At 49.0% G+C, this 21,122-nt stretch overlaps 1 protein-coding gene across 2 annotated transcripts in view; it reads right to left on the bottom strand.

Moving 5' to 3' along the window:
• CTBP2 (C-terminal binding protein 2) overlaps window positions 1-21,122 on the bottom strand; it is a 167,123-nt gene that overhangs the window by 102,854 nt on the left and 43,147 nt on the right. The window contains exons 2-3 of one of the 2 annotated variants that reach the window (XM_081533652.1): window positions 11,579-11,683; window positions 1,340-1,457 (exon numbers count right to left, since the gene is read on the bottom strand). The gene's annotated coding sequence lies outside the window, so the exon portion shown is untranslated. The remainder of the gene's footprint in view (window positions 1-1,339; window positions 1,458-11,578; window positions 11,684-21,122) is intronic. The other variant, XM_081533642.1, reaches the window with a different exon arrangement.

The raw sequence follows: 21,122 nt of genomic DNA, 5'->3' as shown, positions 1-21,122 counted from the left end.
GACAGGACACTTCCTAGCTATGGGTTTGTAAGAAAAAAACATTTTTGAGTTGCCAAAACCACTGCCTAAGGGAAAATACAAGGGCACCCTGTGACCAGAGAAGGTGGCATCTCCAAGGAGGACAGAAAGGTTCTGAGGGCTGCCCAAGCCCAAGGTCACTTGCTCCAAACCCATCCCTCCAGCCAGTCTGGTCTAGGCTGGGGTGAGGGGTGGGGACACAAGACTATAGCTGGCCATCCTCTTTATCGGGGGTCCCCAACCTCCAGGCCACAGACGGGTACTTCCTGTCGGATCAGCGGTGGCATTAGAGATAAAAGTGCACCACATGGGACTTCCCTGGTGGCGCGGGGGGTAAGAATCCCCACCTGCCAATGCAGGGGACTTGGGTTCGAACCCCGGTCCTGGAAGATCCCACATGCTGCGGAGTAACCAAGCTGGTGCACCACAACTGCTGAGCCCGTGGTCCGCAAGTAGAGAAGTCACCCCAGTGAGACGCCCGAGCATCATAACCAGGAGTAGCCCCTGCTCGCTGCAACTAAAGAAATCCTGAACAAAGCTTCGAAAACCCAACACAGCGCAAAATAAATAATTAAAAAAAAAAACCCAGTACAAAATAAATGTAACATGCTTGAACCATGCTGAAACCACTACCACCCTTTCCTATTCCGTGGAAAAACTGTCTTCTGTAAAACCGATCTTTGGTGCCACAAAGGTTGGGGACTGCTGCCATGGCCTAAATTCCACAGGGCCAAGCCCTGGGGAGGACACAGTATGTCTCAGCGAGGTCACATACAGTGAAAATCTTTTCTTATGTGGAAGATCGGAAGCTATTAACTGTGTTACTGGCAAGCACAGATGTTGTCTATATCTGAAAACTCCCGAATAGATCAATTAGCATATTATAAAGAATTTACTTTCATTTTCCCTTGACAGAGCATAAAAGCCAAAACACAACTCTCAGTTTGAAACTGACATGTGCATATAGCAGGAGATGCTCTGTTAAATGGAGACAACAGCAAAAGAAAATGGTATTTATAATGATTAGCCACCTAATTAATTCTAAGAGTAGAATGTCAAAAGCTATAAATCCATTTCTTTGGTAACTGAAGCTCAACATCAAACGCATTGCTTCTGCACTCAGAAGGGAAGCCCTAGTATCTTCCTGACATTTGCACCCGGCAATATGGCTGTTCTATTAGTTTTCCAGGTAATGAGCTTTAAATACATGTGGAAAAAAGCCATGGAAAGACAGAACTCAGGGGGAATAAAAACGCATGCACACACACACACACACACACAGAATTAGAAGCGATACATTCTAAAAAGAAATTAGGTTAACCAAGTCCTTGGATGTGTGTTCACTTCTTGTGAGTCAGTTCAAGCTTCTGCCCTCTGATGAAATCTGGGGGCCTTCTGTGTTTCTTCAACTTGTGGTGGGATGTGTGTGGAGGAAAATTCTAAGGAAGACAAAGATATTACAACGTTATTATCCTTTGCAACTTTATGCACTTTCCTAAACTTGTATGTTTGCAGATTACCCTTTGGGGTAGAAGGTAAGGGCGAAAAGGCAGAGAACTACATGAAACCAGAACTGATTTAATAGATGCAGAGTTGTCCTTCTTCCTATACTTCTCTTCCTAGATTGCAAATCAAATCTGCATTTAAATAGAGTATTTTTAATGTAAAAAAAAGAAGCCCTAGGGTACAGAGGTATTACCTTCAATATCTAGGGGCACAACATTGCATTTTAAATGAGATGTGGCATCTTGAAATTTACCGAATAGATTACACATTCCAAATGGTCTCATTATTACTACTATTTTTACTAAATTCTCCTGTCCTAATAGGTGTGTTTCTTTTATGGCCAGGACTGTTAATAAAAGTAATGTGATATTACATCATGCTATCAACTGAATCTTGAGAAAAGATTACACCGATCCAAGGATCTCATAAGCCCCCGGCTCTGATAATTCCAGCCATTATTCAGTGTGAAATTCAAACAGTCTGAATTCATTAACGTTGGTTGTTACAAATCTGCATTTTTAGACGTTGCCATAAAATGCAGGAGTCCAAACCCGGTGACCTGAATCTAACAGCCTTTCATGTGAAGTGGCCGTGCTAACCAGCCTCCCCCGGCTCGCCTCTCAGGATACAGCCCCGTGTGCCGGTCCCTCTCCACGGCTGACCCGGTCACCGCTGGGGAGAGACCGGGGGCTGAGTCGGCCTCAGCCCCTGCTGGTCACACTCAATGTTCAGGCAAACTGCAGAGACGCTAGCCTCTGACAGGAGAGTGGGGGACCGCTCCCAAGACACGCATCATTAGACAGGTATCCAGGTAGCCAGGCACACCTGGGCAAAGCTCCCGGCTACCAGCACTTCACCCCTGCTATGGCTGCAATCAGCTCATCCTCGTGAAAATAAAAGCTCAAAATCAATGTGCAACACGTGGGGAACGCCTCAGGGAACCCCACACCTTCTTCATCCCTTGACGAAGAAACAGTACTAGGTTGGTGGGAAAGGGGGGTGCGTGCCACTTCAACATCCCAGGAGGAAAGCCAGGCAGAGCTGCCATGAACAAGGGAGTCTACAGAGTTCATCTCAATGTTCACACCACCCAGAGTCCGGGTGTTTCCTTCGAGGGGCGCCCTGGGCTCTGTGCTCCTCCAGCCGTGGGCAGGTCACCGGGGCTCCCCTCCAAGCCGAGTGACCGTCTCATTTGCGGATGCTGCGAATGACGACAACAACAGTGATGATGACGCAGTCATTCTCTATGAAGCCCTCACGATGCACCAGGTACTGGCCAAGCCCTCCTTGATGACGTTTCACTGAACCCCCACAACTCGGATTTAGTACCAACTCACCTGCATTTGGCAGAGAGAGAGCCCGAGGCACTAAGTAAAGAGGGGTTTAGTCTGCACTGGAGGTGGTCCAGGGTACCCTGCAAGCATCTCCTGGCTCCACCTTCAGGACCTTGCCCCCCACCATCACCAAGGCCTTGGTTACTGCAATCTTAACCTTCCCCATGGAAACACAAGGAGGAGGTGCCAAGGCCATGGGGTTGTTTTCAGCTCGCGCAGTCCCAGACTAAAGAGCTGGGCAGCTTTCCGGCCAAGCCTAAGGCCGCATCCCTCTGCCTCGTTTAGACAGGCCAGCAGAAGTCTCTCCAGCCTTAAACAGGCCTCCGCGGAGCTGCCACTGGAGCCCGTGGAGGATCCGAGTACTAATCAATAAATAAGGACCCTCTTTCGAGAGGAAGTTCAACCCTGCATCGCGGTTTGGGGGTCCTCTTCCACTGTAATTAGGAAGTGGCGGCGAGCCTGACTGAATTATGAAAAGTCAGGAGCACTGGATTCTCAAAGTTCAGGTTTTTAACAAACAGATCCGCCTGCACAGAATCCCAGCCTCCCGATCTCCAAAGGCGGGCAGGGCAGGGCAGGCCGCCGCCACACTGTGTCCATGAAGGAATCTGATACGCGCACCATCTGTCCTTCGGCCCCAAGGGACCTGGGGCGACGACAGGGTCCTCATAATCCCAGCTCAGACGCAATCAAGGCGGCTGAGTCACAACCCCGCCCCATCCACGAAGCTGCCACAAGCACAGCCCCAGTACAGCCGGGTCCCCTAGACACGCAGAATTCAAACTCCCTGCCCATGCATGCCCACCTGCACGCAGGGGAGGCACAGACATGCTCTCCTGCTGCGGAAAGTTCAGGAACGTGGATCTATCATTTCAGAGCACACACACACCTCCTCCAAACAGGTAGTGTAGCACATGCTGGTTTGCCTTCTGTCAGCAGAAAACACTCCCAGCTGACGCAGTATCAACCCTTCCTTTCGGATAGATGCTGGGACGGGCCGACTCCAGCACAGGCTCAGCCACCCAGCACCTCCCTGGTCTCTCCACAGCCCGGGATTCATTTATTCAAAAAGCAGTCCTGGGACGTCCCTGGTGGTCCAGGGGCTGCGATTCCATGCTCCCAATTGCAGGGGGCTTGAGTTTAAGCCCTGGTCAGGGAAGTCGATCCTGCATGCCCCAAGTAAGACCTGGTGCCGCCAAATAAATAGTTTAAAAAAAAAAAAAGGTAGTCCTGTGGCATCTGTAACGTGTGGACTATGTACAGAAAATCAAAGAGATCATGAAGGCATATCAGATGTGGCCTCTGCTTCGGAGAGCCTGCAGAAATCACTCTGGGATATTCTATGGTAACAGAGCACTGCTTCTGAATCTGAGTCTCTTCACAAAATCTTTATCTCCTCTCACCTGATGGAGCCAGGAGAGACTCAAGTCCTAGGTTTCTATGTTAACAATGACTGGGCAACTCTCTGGCACCCAGGAAAGGTTATCAGTACTGATCAAGAGATGTGGATGAGGCCAAGGGCAACTTGAGTCAATACCTCGCAGGATGCAGAACCCACCTTCCTGCGGTGCTTCTTCCCAAATGTCCGTTCCTGAGTTGTGGACACCTGTCTGCAGTATGCAGAGGGGCTGGCACGCAGGTGATCATGACCTGAGGAACCAAGGGGCACCCCGTAACCCTGCATCGCAAGGCCTGTCCTGAGGCTCCAGTACCTGGAATGAAAGCCCCATCCAGCCAACAACAGCCTCCCTCTGGACCCCACGAACCCGAGCGCTGCCCTGTACTACTGGCTTCAGCTGAATTTTTCCAGGAGTTGCAGGTTACACCCTGCTCTGGCCAACAAAGGTTTCCTTTGAGTTCAACAATGTATAAGCTGAACCGGAAAAGGGGAAGCAACCACAGACCAGGTGTTGAGTTACAAGACACAGGAACCAGATATTTCTGCACCAAGACTCATTTTCTGCAAACCTCCTATATTAAAGGACAGCACAATACTGTCCGACAAATCAAGGCTGCCCTAAGCAGATCTGAGGAAGCTCACGAGGACATCTGATCCATCCGTCAGCCTGGAGAAAGGCTGGAAAGCGGGTCCCGCGTGGGAGCCACCAGGGCTGATCGGTAGACACATGAAGAGATGGAAATTAAATACCAGGATCAGAGGCTCGGAACTGCTCCTTGCCCCTGGTCTGTTTTTTAACCCCACATAGTCACATTTTCCCCTTAACGTTCTATCTTTTTGACAAATATAATTAATTTTAACAGCTTCTGTAACTTACCCCACAGGTTGTTGCTATTGCCTTTAAACAGTAGACTGCTGAGAAATTGATTTGTTTGAGCCCTCTGCTTAAAGAAACCACGTTATAAAATATGTATAAATGTCACTGTTCGGGCTGTGCTTGAGAGAAGTACAGAAAAATGTTGCATTTTACCCCCTTTCACAGGAGTCCACTCACGGCAGACATTCTCAAGTATTACCCATCTGCCCGCACACACAAACCGATGGATTACGAGGCATTTTCTTTTAAAACCTCCTATTTATCTTCAACTGGTGCAGAGTCTAAGGGAATTATCTTAATTGCTACATGGAAGAATGAATTGCAAATGCCTTTAGTTAAACCAGGAAGACTATTTTTAACAGCATGGGGCCAGGTGGGAGTTGCCAAGTTTGCCAAAAATAAAAGAATCAACCATCAATAAAGCAAACGTGTTCGGCCACCTGTTAAGACAGACGGGAAAGCAGGGGAAGCCACTTTCACGTCGGCCAACTGAAGTCCAGCCACTTCCCAAAGCCTTCCTTCAGAAAATACACGGCAACTCAGGACCCAGAGAGTAAACGAAGAAACTCGTGAGTGTCCTGGATCTTTCCGCATCACATGGACTGATTCTTGGGCTGTGGGGTATTTCCTTAGTGTTTACAGCTTAGAAGTTGAAAGCAGGGCCAGATGAACCTGGAGAGGTGCTGTGTGTTCCTCCACAAAGACTTAGATGGAATGACCACCAAAAGGACCTAAAACTAAGACTGTATTTTAAAAAGATGTTTAACTGGTCTAACGCATTCTAGAAATAGCTACAGCAGCAGGGGTAACATATAAATGCTCAACAAAAATATTTATACAAAGAAATAACCTCTTCCTCTCTGATTAATCACATGCAAAAATGCTTGCCTGAGACCCAAACAATTTTATACGCGAAAGCTCATTTCCCCAGCCACTCACACACTGACATGTACACACTCAACCTGAAACTTACAGTCAACATAAAGTATTTCCTTCAGCCGGCCTGGCCCTAACCCTGTGGCAGGTCCTTAACTCCATCTACTCTTCCCTCCCACACACACCTGGCTCCCAGTTCCAGAGAAATGATAAGGATCAGACCCGTGACACAGGCCTCTGGTGGTCCCAGAACCTGGGGCAGCTGCTCCTCTCTATCAGGGAGGCCAGGGGTAGGAATCCCCGTGTGCGGGCTTGTCCAGGTCCCCATCATGGCTGGCCTTAGAGGGGTTTTCCTGGCACACAGTCACACCCCCTGGAACAAGCAGCCAGCCCACGGTTGGCCCCTGCTTCCCGGGGACCAAGTGCCTGGGGCAGGCACAGACTCCATCGTGCATATGAGAACATGGACTTCCCAGAGAGCCGCGGACCCCAGGAGCGAGCATGACAGAGTCATCGCTACCCAGGGATCCTGTATGCTGGGAGAGAGCATGTCACAGGACTCAAGTGTTTCAGCAGGGACCTAGGGAACCCTGAATCTGGGGTTACACTGTCAGGGTCTGAGCCCCAGGTCTACTCATGGGTCCCAAGTGCTGGCGTACCATCTCAGCATCACTTAATAAATTAATACTATTATTACTCAGTAATAAAACAAGGATCTCAGCCAAGGTCATAGGGTCTTGGGAAGAGAGGGCCAAATACCTAGCCTGTCCCTGCATAACACTGGATGGTATGCTTGGTAATGACCAATTTGTGTCCCTCCCAGGACAGAGGGCTGTAAGAAGCAGTCTCTCCCAGCCAGGCCCCCCTCCTGCCCGGCAGAACAGCTCAGTAGAGTCCCTCCCCGGCCGGGACCCCAGGAAGTACAGGAGGCAGACTGCCTATATTCCAGACACACGGATGCCAGAGTTCCAAGCCTCCCGGGCTGGGGAAGAGACTTGGATTAGAACCAGCCATCAATCCGGAGGGGTGGGAGGTGGGGAATAGCTCACCAACAGAGCAGAGAAATGACCTAATAGAACGAGGGCTGGGGACTTGACCCCATGTGACCAGGACACAGACGGTCTTTGAAAACAGAACAAGGGGACTGGCTGGCTGATCTCCCTGGGGCTGCCCAGAAGCCTTGAGGGAAATCTGGAAATTCTAGGAGGAAAGGACAAGGCCTGAGCCAACATGTTCCAGAGAAGGGCCCCTGCAGGAGCTTGGATCCGCAGCTCAGGAAGAAACAGACAGGAACCAGGAACCCAGAGCCCCGGCGGGGCCCTCCCCTCTCCCCACCGAGAGCGAGCTGCAGCTCCATCAGCATCACCCCCGCCGCCCGGATCGAGGCCTTCTGGCTGTCTCTCATCTAGAGTCCCCAGAGATGAAAGGCCCAGCCAATCTTGCTCTGGTTTGCGGTTTCCCATGTTGGCAGCCATGCCTCTAGCCTAAAAGTTGGAGGAGGATCACACGCCCCTTGTGCAGACCGAGAGCTCAAGGGGACCCTGAAGGCCACAACTGAGGACCAGCGTGACCACAGCCGGGTCCCTCCAGGGCCTGGGGAAGCAGCACTCAGGGCCGCTGCAGGGTGCAGGCATCTGTCTCTGGGGTAAGGCAGTCCTTTCCCCTTCTGTCGGGGGAGAAGGAAGCTGTGTTGGCAGAAACGGGGCAGAGACCCTTAAAGACTGGAGACAACATCACTGAACGCCCCTGGCCCACCAAAGCCACGCTCAGGTCAGAACTGCCTGGTCCCCAAGGCAGACCTTGCGAGGCCCTCCCCTGCGTCACGAGCGCCTGGAGAACCTCAGATCACCTTTCCCTAGGGCTTTGTGAGGCCGGTCAAGCTTCTACAGCATTATCGCAATCTGTCAAAATAAAGCAGCGCACGAGCGTCTCCGGGTGCAGGCAGCCGGAATCGCCGCCGTGTCTGCCAAACCACAGCCACTGCTACCCCACCATCATTTTACAGAATAAAAGCTAAGGGCTGTGATTTGTGTTTCCACTTAGTTGTAGACATTTGACAACAAGCACTTATTTCTTTCCCCGACACTTTTGTTAAAATTACAAGGTTACCTGGCACCGCTACAAATATTAACGCTTAATGACAAAATGGCACAAGAAGAAACAATGGACCCATCCGAACCATGGGAGAACTAATGCTGGTTCCAGAAATCAGCAAACTGGGGGCATGTAGGGCTTTCACCGTAATAAGCAACAACTACAGGCTGGATAGTAAAAGCAGGACGAAGTGCGACAGATCTTAAGGTAGCGGGTAGTTGTTCATTACGGATGACAGAGCAGCCTCTTAACGTAGCGGGTAGTTGTTCATTACGGATGACAGAGGAGCCTCTTTGGGGAGAAAGTAGAAATGTCTGGTTTGAAGTTAGGAAAAGAAAAATCCACAAAAGCCAGAGAGTATCAAGTCTAGAAATATTAAGAGAAATATTCATGCTTTTAAATGAGGACACGCACAAATATACCACAAGAAAGACCCACAAACGGTTCTAGCACCACACAGATTTGCCATTCCAAGACGGACTTCCTATGAATTGTGTTTTTCATCTATTTCCTTCTCCCCTTCCCATATTAAAAAAAGACGTGGCGAGAAGGAGATCTCAACAGGTAAGCTATCAGGTTGAAATCAACATGGGGTCGCTTTCTCAGGCTGCAATTCAAGATGCTGCCCCAGATGGGCTACAGGAGGGGCTGACTGAATAGCCACCCAGAAAGTGGGGTACGGTGTACTGGGAGCAGGAATGAGCCGTAGAGAAGAGAGCTCAGAACTAACACATGTCTCTGGGACAGGGACGAGCCCCACCCTGCGAGTACATCTGGGGGTGGTCAGGGGCAAAGGTTAATCCACTGGCAGGGTGCCCAGTGCTGGGGAGGAGCCAGGCCAACAGAGCCACAGTTGCCATGGGTGAGGTCGCGGACACCATGAGGCAGCCTCCAGGCATGGTGGCCATGCTCCAATCAGGGCCAACCCCAGGGTCACAGTGAGCTTCTTGAGCTTTTCCAGAGCGCTGCCAAAAACCTGACCCCCCAAATTATGCTAAAAACACGTAAGTCCTGAGAACCATCATATTAGGCGGAATGTCTGAGCATGCTAGGTGCCCAGGAAAAGTGTTATCAGAATTGTGTTGCCATCTCATTCTGACACTGGATGCATTTATGCCATGTTAATGTTTCTCTCTGAGACAGAGATCATGGATCAACAGGATCCCACACGGGTACAATTATTAGGTCGAATCAAATGAAAAGGCTGTTACTTAACCATTTTTTTGATGTTTGGGTCAGGCGCTGCCAGTGCTTGGATGTGGAACTGGACGCACGTGGGAGCCTGAAGGATATCCATTGCTATGAGCTGCCGAACACATCTTTAGCCCCAGAGCCCAGTCTTGGAGCCTTCCCAGGTCCACAAAGAAATGTGTGCAATGACGTCCCTGCCCGAGAACCCGGGGCAGATTACAGCACATGGGGTCTTTAAAACAAAGGCTTCTTTTAGAAGAATGAGTGGCAGCCAGATAAGAAAGAAATATTGGCTTTAAAAGGCAAAATTGAACGTATATGGTTGAGAGTGGCCTCCATGGCTAAAACAGACACACTCATGTTCCATTGTCCCAAAGGAGGGTCACCGATTATTTCTAGCTTCTCATCCCCTCAATACAAAGACTCAGACTTGTTCAAAGATTACGGAGCCCTCTCTGCTAAGTCATTCTCTGTGACCTGCACACTCTGTTGTGACCTTTGCCCGGGCAGCCTCCTCAGATGACTCTTGGCAAAGGTTTCTGGACATCTATTGGGTTGGTCAAAAAGTGCGTTCGGATTTTTCCATAACATGTTATGGAAAAAAACCCAAACAAACGTTCTAGCCAACCCAATACAAGGCGGGGGCTCACGGGGACCATAGCAGAACTACTCATTTCACAAATAGAGGCCTTTAAGAGGGACCTGCTGGAGAGCAGGTTCTGCAGGCCCAGGTCCAGGGGAGAAGCCCCAGGGCCCACAAATGACTCTCCTCCATGGGAAATGGGGGGAACCTGTACAGTGAGACCCTTCCTGGGCCACACCCCCTTGGCTGGCTTGAGACTGAGGGTCAGTTCCTCAAGCCCAGGCAGTACCACCCAGCAAAGCCAGGCTGCCTAAGGCTAACATTTTAAAGGCAGCATGTATTTCTGTGTTACTACTAACATTTACTCCAGAGCCACGTGCAGGGACCTGCTCAGGAGCCCAGGCGAGGACGCTGCTGTACAAACACTTTGTGAGCCTCTGACCCAGAGCTGAGAGACAGCCCGTCCTACTCACTACTGCAGGGGGTAAACGCAGGGCCTCGACACAAAGAACACCAAGGGAGTTTGCGCACGTTCTTTTTTTTCCTGGCTTTAAAATGACACTGTCAGCTCAAGGAGCAAAATTTTTTTTTTCCCCAGCAGGATGAAAATCAATCATTTCTGAGAAGTTGGCACTTTGAGACTCTGTAAAGGTTTTGTGGGAAATGGCTCAAGGCACGTTGAAATTAACTCAGGAGCCCCCTTACCCCGCCTACTCCAAGTCCTTGCTCTGGTGGTGGGAAGGGGACCGAAGTCTATCCATCAATATTTTCTCAACCACACTCCACATGAGGGCTGACAACTGAAGGCTCTCCTCAGAACACACCCACATCCCTAATCCAGTCCACCAGAAAGAAATCATTCTATGCTCAGGACATCCCAGAGGGACTCCCCTGGTGGTCCAATGGTTAAGAGTCCGCACTTCCACTGCAGGGGCACAGGTTTAATCCCCGGCCACGTAACAGTAAAGCATCCGCTTGCAACGTAGGAGACGCAGGTTCAACCCCTGGGTCCGGAAGACGCCCTGCAGAAGGGAATGGCTAGCCACTCCAGTATTCTCGCCTGGAGAATTCCGTGGACAGAAGAGCCTGGCGGGCTACAGTCCAAGGGGGCTCAAAGAGTCGAAAACGACCGAGTGACTAACACTTTGTCTTTCAGGTAACTAAGATCCCGCAGGCCTGAGAGGTTGTGGCAAAAAATTAAAAAAGGACATCCTAGAGGTTTGTAACTCTCAGACTCTTAGCTCATTAAAGATGCACCATCATCAGCAAGCTGCTTTCTTCCTAAAGACGTCCATCTACCATTTTGCTCGAGCCACTTGGGATGGCATGGGACTATTTCCCTAATTCATTTTTATTCTTTGTAATTAATATGTCGAGAAGCCCTAGCACGGCTCCATCCTGACTCGAGTTTCCTAGTGTAATTTCCGTTGACTTATCTCTACAGCAGCAGCGACAGCAGCAACATCACTTTACACTGAACTGTATTGCTTCAGTTAATTACATGTATTTTGCTTTTGATAAATGAAAATACCAGATGCAATTAATTGAAAGACAATCAATATGATCCCGCTATTAAACATCCCAATGAAATATCCGGAGGCTGCAGGAGAGCCATAGTCATCAACAAATTGAAAACACATTCTAAAGGGGACTTTTGAAAAACCTGAACTTTTACCTGGAGCCATTTTATAATAACTCACCAACATAAATTTGTCCACAAACTCTATAGTTCACACGATGGGTTGTCCGTCTTTTTTAAGAGAATCCAGCTTCATTGGTTCAAAACCATTTAAGGCGATGAAACCCTGAAAGCAAAATGAAATGGGTCAGTAGAGCTGAGGCAATGATTTCTTTCTTTGTTGTTTACATCTAGCCATCTTTTAATTGCATTTTTCCAACGCCTTCGATTCTAAGCTACCAGAGGTTATTAAATGGTTTCATTAAAAATACTATTTGTCTTGCTTTAGTCATACACCAGATCAAATTAAACAGTAGAGCACCAGAACAAATGATCTCTTTCCATCTATTTTGACATGAAGCCAAGTGTGCAAAACCAGAAGGTGATATTGTGTCATAGCTGTGAAAATGTCATTTAACTTCTTTACATCTCCAAGTAGCAAGCAAAGGGACAAAACAATCAATACCTTCAAGCAAACCATCTTACCAGCAGTTTGAGATATATGGAATTATAAAGTGCGAACCAGAATCCCATGGTTTATAAGTGCTATTAGCATAAGTGCTGACAACTGTTAATCCACTGTAACTGATTAACGGTTGCAGTTGTCATTAATAGAAGGCATTTTAACTTACTACTGAAATTGATTACTCAGTTAAGAATTCAATCCTAATGTTCAATAAAACTGCACTTTCTTGGCAAATGCAATATGAAACGAGGTGATGCATTAAACAGCACTCACATTTATTTTACTATACGTGGAATGAAGAGGAAATACATGGGACCTTCCACATTATCTGAACCACTTCCTGCACACTCAGAGCAGTAAGAGGGGTGGAAGCAGAAGTTACAACTCCCAGGGCTGATAGAAAAGGCAAACACCTGGGCGGCAGGCGTGTCTTCCCTGTGCCTTTCCCATGAAGGACAGAAACAATTGCAACGCTGGAGGTGCCAGGCGCCAGGAGTGTTCACGTTTTCAGGCAGTCCTTCTCAAGTCCCGTGGGAAAGAACTGTTGCGGCCGACCCTGACCATTTCTAGGCTCACCTTACAATCAAGCAGGATTCAAACGGTTGATGGATGTTTTTTTAAAAATGTATGAAATTACTGTAACCTGTTTCCCAGGTGCACTCTACTTTTCAAACCATTCAAAAGAAACCATACTCCTGAGACTTCCCTGGTAGTCAAACGGCTAAGACTCCATGTTCCCAATACAGGGGGCCTAGGTTCAACCCCTCATCAGGGAACTAGTTCCCACGTGCTACAACTAACAATTCCACATGCTGCAACTAAGGCCCAACACAGCCAAATAAATAAATAATTTTTTAATTAAAAGAAAAAGAAAGCAAGAAAGCCATATTCCTGTGCTCTTTCTAATGTAAGGAAGGGTCCAAACCCTGACACCAATCAGCTTTTGCTTGTCCATTACTCCTGAGTCAAGAACAGGAACATGGTGGTCACTATGGTCAGGGTTAGCATATACCCAAAGTCAAGAAGTAATTCACTCCTACCGCGCCCCACACTACCTTACACCCCAAACTTTCCAATTCAAGGGAGTGGGTGGGGAGAGCAGAGACATCCAGTCTCTGAAGTGCTAGGAAGGTACGGACAGTCATGGGCTCTCAATGGTCACAAGCCTCTAATGACAGTTTCCTTGACTAAGTACCTATTACAGCCAAAGAAACATCCTCTGGAGGCAGCGAGAACCTGCCTAACAAACTCTCATCCACCCTTCAAATCCCATCGCCTGGACATCTTCTGTAACACCTCCACGTCTGACTGCCAGGCTGTAACACACTCTGCACACCATCAAGTCTCTAAAATATTTCAATGCCTTGACTACACATCATTGATCTCCAAATTCCTCCAGGTGTGGAACACAGTGGGAAATCAAACATTTAACTGAAAAACAAATTATTTATATATATAATACATTATCATATATATATGTTATATATAAATATATATACATATGTTGGACAGGCTACAGTTCATGGAGTTGCAAAAGAGTCGGACATGACTGAGCCACTAAACAACAACATATAAGTGTGGGTGTACACTTATGTGCACCAACATACAAGTGTGGGTGTACACTTATGTGTGTCAGCAACATTCTTTTCAACTAAGGCCTGACGACAAAGCTAACATGTTAAATCCACCTCATCTTAGCGGTGGGTACAGGCGCTCTCCTTGAGATACTTCACAGTAAAATTAATTAAATGGGGAACAGACAACCCCACCTGTGTAGAAGGCCAGGGGAGGTGACCTTCCATGGAATTTCAAGCCAAAAAGTTGGAAGAGCCTGCAGACTGCCCAAGTGAACAGTGACAGCTCCTTTAGCGGATTAAGAACATTAAAAAGCTTGGAAGACTGTCAGAATCTTTAAAGCGAGTGCCCATTGTTACTTGAAGGTGGAAAAGAAGTACTTAAAAAGACTGGAGCCACAGAAAGGCTAAAAATTCAAAAACACTTTGTTTCCGTAGATACTTGATGACAGTACGACGGGGAGCAGTGCCCCATGGGTTCGCCAGGGGAAATTTTTTTGGCAGGATTCCTCTGAGAACTTCCAGGAGTATACAACAAGACACAGAAATGACTGGGCCAATTAAAATCACCACCGCTCCTAAACCAGCAACCCCAGGAACCCAAGCGAGCAGTTCCACCAAGTACATAACTCGGCCTCGGCCAGTAAACGCCAGGAAGCTCCAAGCTGACTCGGCTTCATCTGGCCAAGGGAAAGGGCATCTATTTTTGTACAATAACCTGGGTGAATCTATTAAACATCACTTGGCCAATGTGTTCCGCCCACAGTTGATAATGATGAAGGTGTGAGCGCGTGTGCACACACACAGGAGGGGAGAGGCAAGACAGAAAGACAGACACACACACACAAGAAGAGGCAGCACCCAGGGCCTGCAGGAGTCTGAGCCAAGGCTGGGGTTTTCATGCAGGAAACTTACAAATTGGGACACATTGCCTAGCAGGGTCCCCACCACCTGGACTTCTAGTTTCTTCTTATCCTGAGTGGAGCATATGAAAATTACCTTTTAGGTCCACAGTTAAAACTGAATGAGATGCACTCTAAAAAGGTCTGCAAGGGGGCCTGAAAGGCTCTGCCCTGGCTCATTCCAGGAGGACCAGCCCTGTTCCCACTTCAACTTTGCTCTCTCAAGGAATGGCTGATGTGCTCTGCTCTGTGCCCTGCATGAAGGTCTTGCACCATCCTAACTCTACAGAGAAGAGGGGCATGAGGGCAGCCCAGCGTGGGCTCCCCAGGACTCTCCCCCACCCTACCTGCGGCAGGTATCACAAAGTGCCCACTTACTGGCAGTTACTCTGGACAAACTATTTCTAACGCCTCTAAAGCTTTGATGCGTCAGCTCTGCTACCACCGGGGGGTTGCCTGAACCCTACCTGGATTCTCTGCTCTGTCGGACTCACATTTGGGTCACTGAGGCTTTGAAATGCCCGTCCTCTGTCCTGCCATGGGTGGCGGAGGCGGGCTTCCAAGGAAAGCGCCTCTATTTCTCTCCCTCTGGCTGGGAGGAACAAGGTGGCCACTGAGCAAAAGCGAGGCCTGGAAATCTGTGAGCAGAAGAGGAGGTCCTCAAGGGGTAACTGTGGACAGAAGCAGGAAACCCTGGTGCAGAGAACACTGGTCTTGTCTCGAACCTGCCCTCCTTCATGCTGTGCTTGTCTCGGATCCAGGGGGCCCCCTTCACATTTAGTACTTCCGGACTTCCCTGCTGGTCTAGTGGTTAAGAATCCGCCTACCAATGCGGGGGACACAGGTTCGATCCCTGGTCCACACGCCACGGAGCAAGTAGGGTCCCTGCGCTGCAACCAGTGGGTGCAATGAGAAGCCCCCGCACCGCGACCAGAGTAGCCCCTGCTCGCTGCCAACCAGAGAAAGGCTGTGAGCGGCCACAAAGACCCAGTGTCCCCAAAAATAAATTTAAAAAATTTAGTGCTGCAACAGAGAACCGGAAAGCAGTCCACAGACTCTTCCCTCAGGCAATCACGAATTTACCGCAGTTTGAGGGGCAAGTGAGAAGGAACAGAGGGGGGAGCGTGGCGTTAACAGGACACCGTGGAGAATCCCAGTGCTCCATGGGTCGAGGAGACTAATGCCCTGGGACTCTGTCCCATCTGAGATGGAGGTGACAGCGACTGCTTCACAGCTGATCAGGTCCTTTCGAAGCGATCATGCCCGGGGGGTGCTCAGCACAGGGCCAGGGTTCAGCAAGTGCTCAGTAAATGCTAGTGATCATCAGATACTGGCACGCGCCTCTGACTTGAGTGTGTCACCACCAGCCTCAGCTAAGGACCCAACCAGTCTCTGCTCGCATCATGAGATAAATGGTTCCCGTTTGGCCTACGAGTCCAGTACCTCTCGCCAGGTCACGAAGGGACCCACACGTGCTCCCCAGCCCCCAACGGCAGGGTGGACCCGCCCTCCCCATGGTGAGAGTGAGGCAAGGCTGTGCTCAGGAAAGGAACAAGGGACCGGCTGGAGAACTGTCCAGAATCCCAGGCTTTGCGTTCATCAATGCTCTCTTGGCTCAGATGCTGCTGGCGGGCCCTCTCAAGGGGGCGCCTGTTGTTATCAAATTTACGACTGAACACACTGAGGGAAGTCAGACAGGACGGGGAAACAGCGTATGACATCCCTTAGATGCGGAATCTAAAAAGAAATGACACACACACGAACTTACCTACAAAACAGAAACAGACTCACAGACTTAAGAGGGCGAATCTAGGGTTGTCAGGAGGGAAGGATGAGGGGAAGGGGTAGTCAGGGAAGTTCGGGATGGACAGGTACACACTGCTGTATTTAAAATGGATAACCAACAAAGACCTCCTGTTTAGCACTGGGAACTCTGCTCAATGTTATGTGGCAGCCAGGATGGGAGTGGAATTTAGGGGAGAATGGATACATGTGTAGGTACAGCTGAGTCCCTTTGCTGTCCACCTCAAACTATCACAGCATCGTTAACTGGCTATACCAAAACAAAATAAAAAGTTTTTTAAACTAAGTATGACTGAAGTGATGCACGGTCACTCTCAGAAATGCTGGTCAGCTGCCCACAGCTGCCGGGCCCCACCCCGGGGCTTCAGCTGCCCACTTGTGCCCCAGGCAGAAGGAACCACTTGCCCATGGGCTGCTGCAAGAGGGACTCAACAGACACGGAACCTGAGCCCCAGCTCCAGACAAAAGCCGGTCCTGGGGAGCCATGGTGATCTGGGGGTCACCCCAGGCCAGCCCTGTGTCAACCTGTTCAAAAAGGAAGTGGCCCTCTGGGATGGAGTCACAGTGAGGATGTGAGGGCATGGGAAGTGGGTGCCAGGGGCTTTCCCCGTGTATCCACAGCAGGGTCTTGGAACTATCTCAAGTTCAAGGGTGGCAGGTGGGGAAAAGCCCCAAGCAGACATGGAACCCAGAAGTCCCCAAGAGAAACCAAATGCCTGCCCCGCAGAACCGACCCACTCCTATCAGCAAACAGAAGTCCTCTGGCCAGAGAGGCACACCCAGACAGAGGTGTCAATCTGAGGCCACAGGCTCCTGGAGCACAGCTCATGGGACCCTTGAACAGCCTGGGCCCCTCCCCAACCCCTGCAGCTCCTGGCTCACATCTGACCACCCTCAGCAGGTCTCCCCCACATCCAGTGACCCACGATCATCCACAACAGAAACAGATGGTTTCAGACTTCAACTGGGCCAGGGGACCAGAGCTGCATATGTGGGGGGCTGCTGGGAGCACAAATGGGCATCTCTGAGCAGCAGGGGGAGAGGTGGGTTGAGTAGGAGAGGCCAGGAGCTGCTGGGATGTACCCCCCCCAACCTCTGCCCCTGTGCTCAGAACTCGGGGGCCACACAAGTGTGATCTGACCCCAACCAGGACCTCAGGCTGACCCGAGTCACGTGGGATGGGGCTCCCATTCGTGCCCAGCCTCTCGATATTAACACAGCCCCCAGAAAGACCTGGCCTACCAGGCATAAGGCAGGGTGGAATTCTGGACTGGTTGTCACCAGGGAAGGACAATGTCCTCTAAAGACGGAAAAGCTGGGCAAGACGGAGTTAACACAGTATGACCTGAGATGCCTTCCCCTTTTACAGCCATGTCATTCCTTTCCAGGATTCAATTCCACGTACTGCTGCCTAATAATGAATAAACCATATTAATTAGCTTGGAAACAATTACCCCTTATTGAGGGGGGTGGGGACCCTGAAAGTTAATTTTCCATGTCCCGATACAATTACGCTAGTATCAAGACACCCAAGGTCAAATCAACACTTCATGATTACCCCCGTGTCCAAGAGTTTCAACTTTAAGAAGAAACAGGCCCTCCAGGCACAAACTTTACATACAGTCTTTGTAGAAGGAATGTTTATGGAAATTTTGTAATATTAAATATCTTCAGCTGGGTTTAAGTTTTAAGAACATGAAGAGGCCCAACAGCCAAGATTTCAGAACTCTGTCTTCAAATATAAGGACAGCCAGTGGAAAACTGTAAGGGAAGTCTTGGAACCCAGCCACTCTCTTAAGGAAAACAAAATAGGATATTTTCTCAGTGTTGTCTCAGATGTAGTCAATTAATGTGTCCATTCCTCGGCTGTCTTTGAGCTTTGAGCTTTCGCACCCACCCTACAGAGCCAGCAGATGTGAGCCGGGCTAGGTGACCAGGAGGAGCCTAGCCTCACGGCATTAGCTGAGCTTCAATCCTCTGGAGAAAGGCTCCAGTGATGGAGGAATAAACAAGGGCATCGGGATGCCAGATTGGGGGTGGGGGTGGGGTTGGATACAGCTGGAAAAATGAACATGGAAAGCAAGTCGACGGGTGCTCAGGCCGGATATGAGCCAAGTTTTGAAAGAAAGAAAAAAAAGTGGAGCTGTAAGCAGCAACCCACACATACAACGACGTCATCCTGTGAATTCAAGCAGCGTTCCCACACCCTAAACTGCCCAGCTGGCCGTGGAAGTGCTGGTCTGAGCAGTCTGACCCCCAGCTCCCAGAAGCCTGGCTGTGACCCCGAGCATCTGTCCCAATGTCAGACAAGCCGTGAAGCTGCCTTGTTAACTTTGAAATGCCCAGCGGTGGAGACCTTTCTGGGGGAGGACCCCCATACAATCAGCCTGGCTCAAAGCCTGGCCGCTGACTGGCTAATGCATCGGGCAACAGGGGTATAAGTCCACAAGGCAAATCAGACATCCTGTAGGTGGCCTTTGTGGATCCAGACAGTAAGTGAACCAGAAAGCTACAGGCCCAGGCACCTCCATCTCTAGGAGAGGTTCCAAACCTGCCAGGACTGGGCGAGATGGGCCAGCCCACGAAGAGAACACAGCAAGTAGCAGCCACTAACCAATGGAGCATCTTGAAGAACGCCCTGGCCTCGGCTTTCTGTTAGATTGCAGGGTGCTGAGTTCCTTTCCATCAGACACCCCGCTGACCAAGCACACAGGGTCAGACAGTAAGCACGTCTCCTGATGCTCAACACAGGGACATAAAACCCACTGAGCTGAGGATTTTTAACGTAAAATCCACGGATGACAGAACAGAACGTTTGAAGTGTTGGTGAGACAAGCCCCCCCCCCAACTCCCACCACTTCAGTGGGAGTATGAAAGGGCACCTTTTCTGAAAAGTTAGATTTCACCCCCCAACTCATTCTACCCCTAGGGAGTAACTAGAGGAGGAGCCAAGATTTATATAAAAATAAATCTCAGGGATTTCCCTGGCAGTCCAGTGGTTAAGACTCTGCACTTCCAATGCAAACAGCGTGGGTTCCATCTCTGGCTGGATCCAGAACCAAGATTCCACATACCACGCCAAAAATATAAACCATCTAAGATGATCCCTAAAACAGAAAAGAGTTGGATGACTATTTCTGCTACACTACAGACACGACAAACAGCTATCATGGTATACCTACATATATTATGATACCTGTAATCTCAACAGACTATTTACTCCGTTTTAAAAATTAAAAAATGCTTCATAACTTAGGAAAAACACTTGTAGGTCAAATGGAAAAACAAATAAAAAACAGACTCTAAATCTTATATATTAAAAAAAAAAAATTCTTTAAACAGTGAATTTCATTTGTTAGTGTATGCATATATGCATGAGACAGAAAATACACCCAATGTGTTAAGAGAAATTATTTTTCCATGCTAAGGTGATTTTTAAAATCACCTTTGGATCATAAAAATAAGTCTTCATATTTTCCTCGATTTCTCCATTTTCTGTAAAGAGCAGGTTTCTTACAGTCTGGAAGATGTACAGTGAGTCTGTGTGGGCTCCTACATCTGGAGAGGGCGCTGAGGCTGGGAATACAGAAAGGGAGCTGTTGTCGATGGTTCCTGGCCACAGCATCACTGCAGAATGACTCTATTTAGGATCTAAGCCCTTAAGTAACTGCTGCACTGTCCAGCTGAGTCCAGAAGAAGTTGTAAGTAAGGTATACCCTCCAAGCTCATGAAGTTTAATCTAAAAACAGGGATTTCCCTGGCAGCCCAGTGGTTAAGACTTCACCTTCCAATGCAGAGGGTGTGGGTTGGATCCCACATGCCTCTGGGGCCAAAAACCCAAAACATAAAATATAGCACCAATATTATAACAAATTCAATAAAGACTTTTAAAAAGTGTGTTTAACAACAACAAAAAAAAATTTAAAAAATCTTAAGGAAAAAAACAAAACAAAAAGGTGTCCCTCGTATGGATGCCAACACATCAATCTGAATTCCAGTGGCCAATCAAGCTGGGAGAAGCCCAGAGGGGCAGGGGAAGGGGGCACCAACACAGCAGGGACCCCTTGACCCCCACGGGGAGCTCAGAACCCCCTCTCCCCAGAGCCTGCAGGACAGGATGGCACTGCCGCAAGGTGGACTTGGCAGGCTCCGGCCAAGTTCTTGGCTACAGATTAGACTGCAGAAAATGAGCAGAGATAAGCAAAACACATACACACACACACACACACACATATATGACTTGAGAGTCAAACGGCTGAGTTCACAAGCCCTGGAAAAATTACTCACAAAAACTGTGACTAGATTTAGATACCAACTGCTACTGATCATGGGACTGTAGGCAGAATATCGAGCTGGGAGGAAGCTGAGTAAAAATGAATTCAGCTGGTTAACAGCCCCTCAGACCCCAGCTCTCACCGTTTCCCCATCTCCAACTCTATCATATATTGTAAGGGCACCAACCATTTTACCAGGTTTGTCATTGGTTTAGTTGGTCAGCTCCAGGTGAGCAGTGAAGACCGTTAATCCCTCTGTCGTGTCCGACTCTTTGCAGCCTCATGGACTGTACCCCGCCAGGCTCCTCTGTCCATGGGATTTCCCAGGCAAGAAAACTGGAGTGGGTTGCCATTTCCTCCTCCAGGGGATGTTCTCGACCCAGGGATCAAACCCGTGTCTCTTGCAATGCAAGAGATTCTTTACCATCTGAGCCACCAGGGAAGCCCTGATGGCTTCCATCAGGGAAGGTGAGCAGGGACAACATAATTTTTATCTTGGAGAACTTGGAGACCAACCACTAGTGAAGAGCACTGAAGGAGGCTGTGA

The sequence above is a fragment of the Giraffa tippelskirchi genome, chromosome 2 (genome assembly GCF_054371585.1).
Source record: "Giraffa tippelskirchi isolate mGirTip1 chromosome 2, T2T-mGirTip1v1.2.pri, whole genome shotgun sequence".
Taxonomy (NCBI): Eukaryota; Metazoa; Chordata; class Mammalia; order Artiodactyla; family Giraffidae; genus Giraffa; species Giraffa tippelskirchi.
The sequence above is the reverse complement of the archived record's forward strand: the minus strand, read 5'-3'. Positions and strand labels throughout refer to the sequence as shown.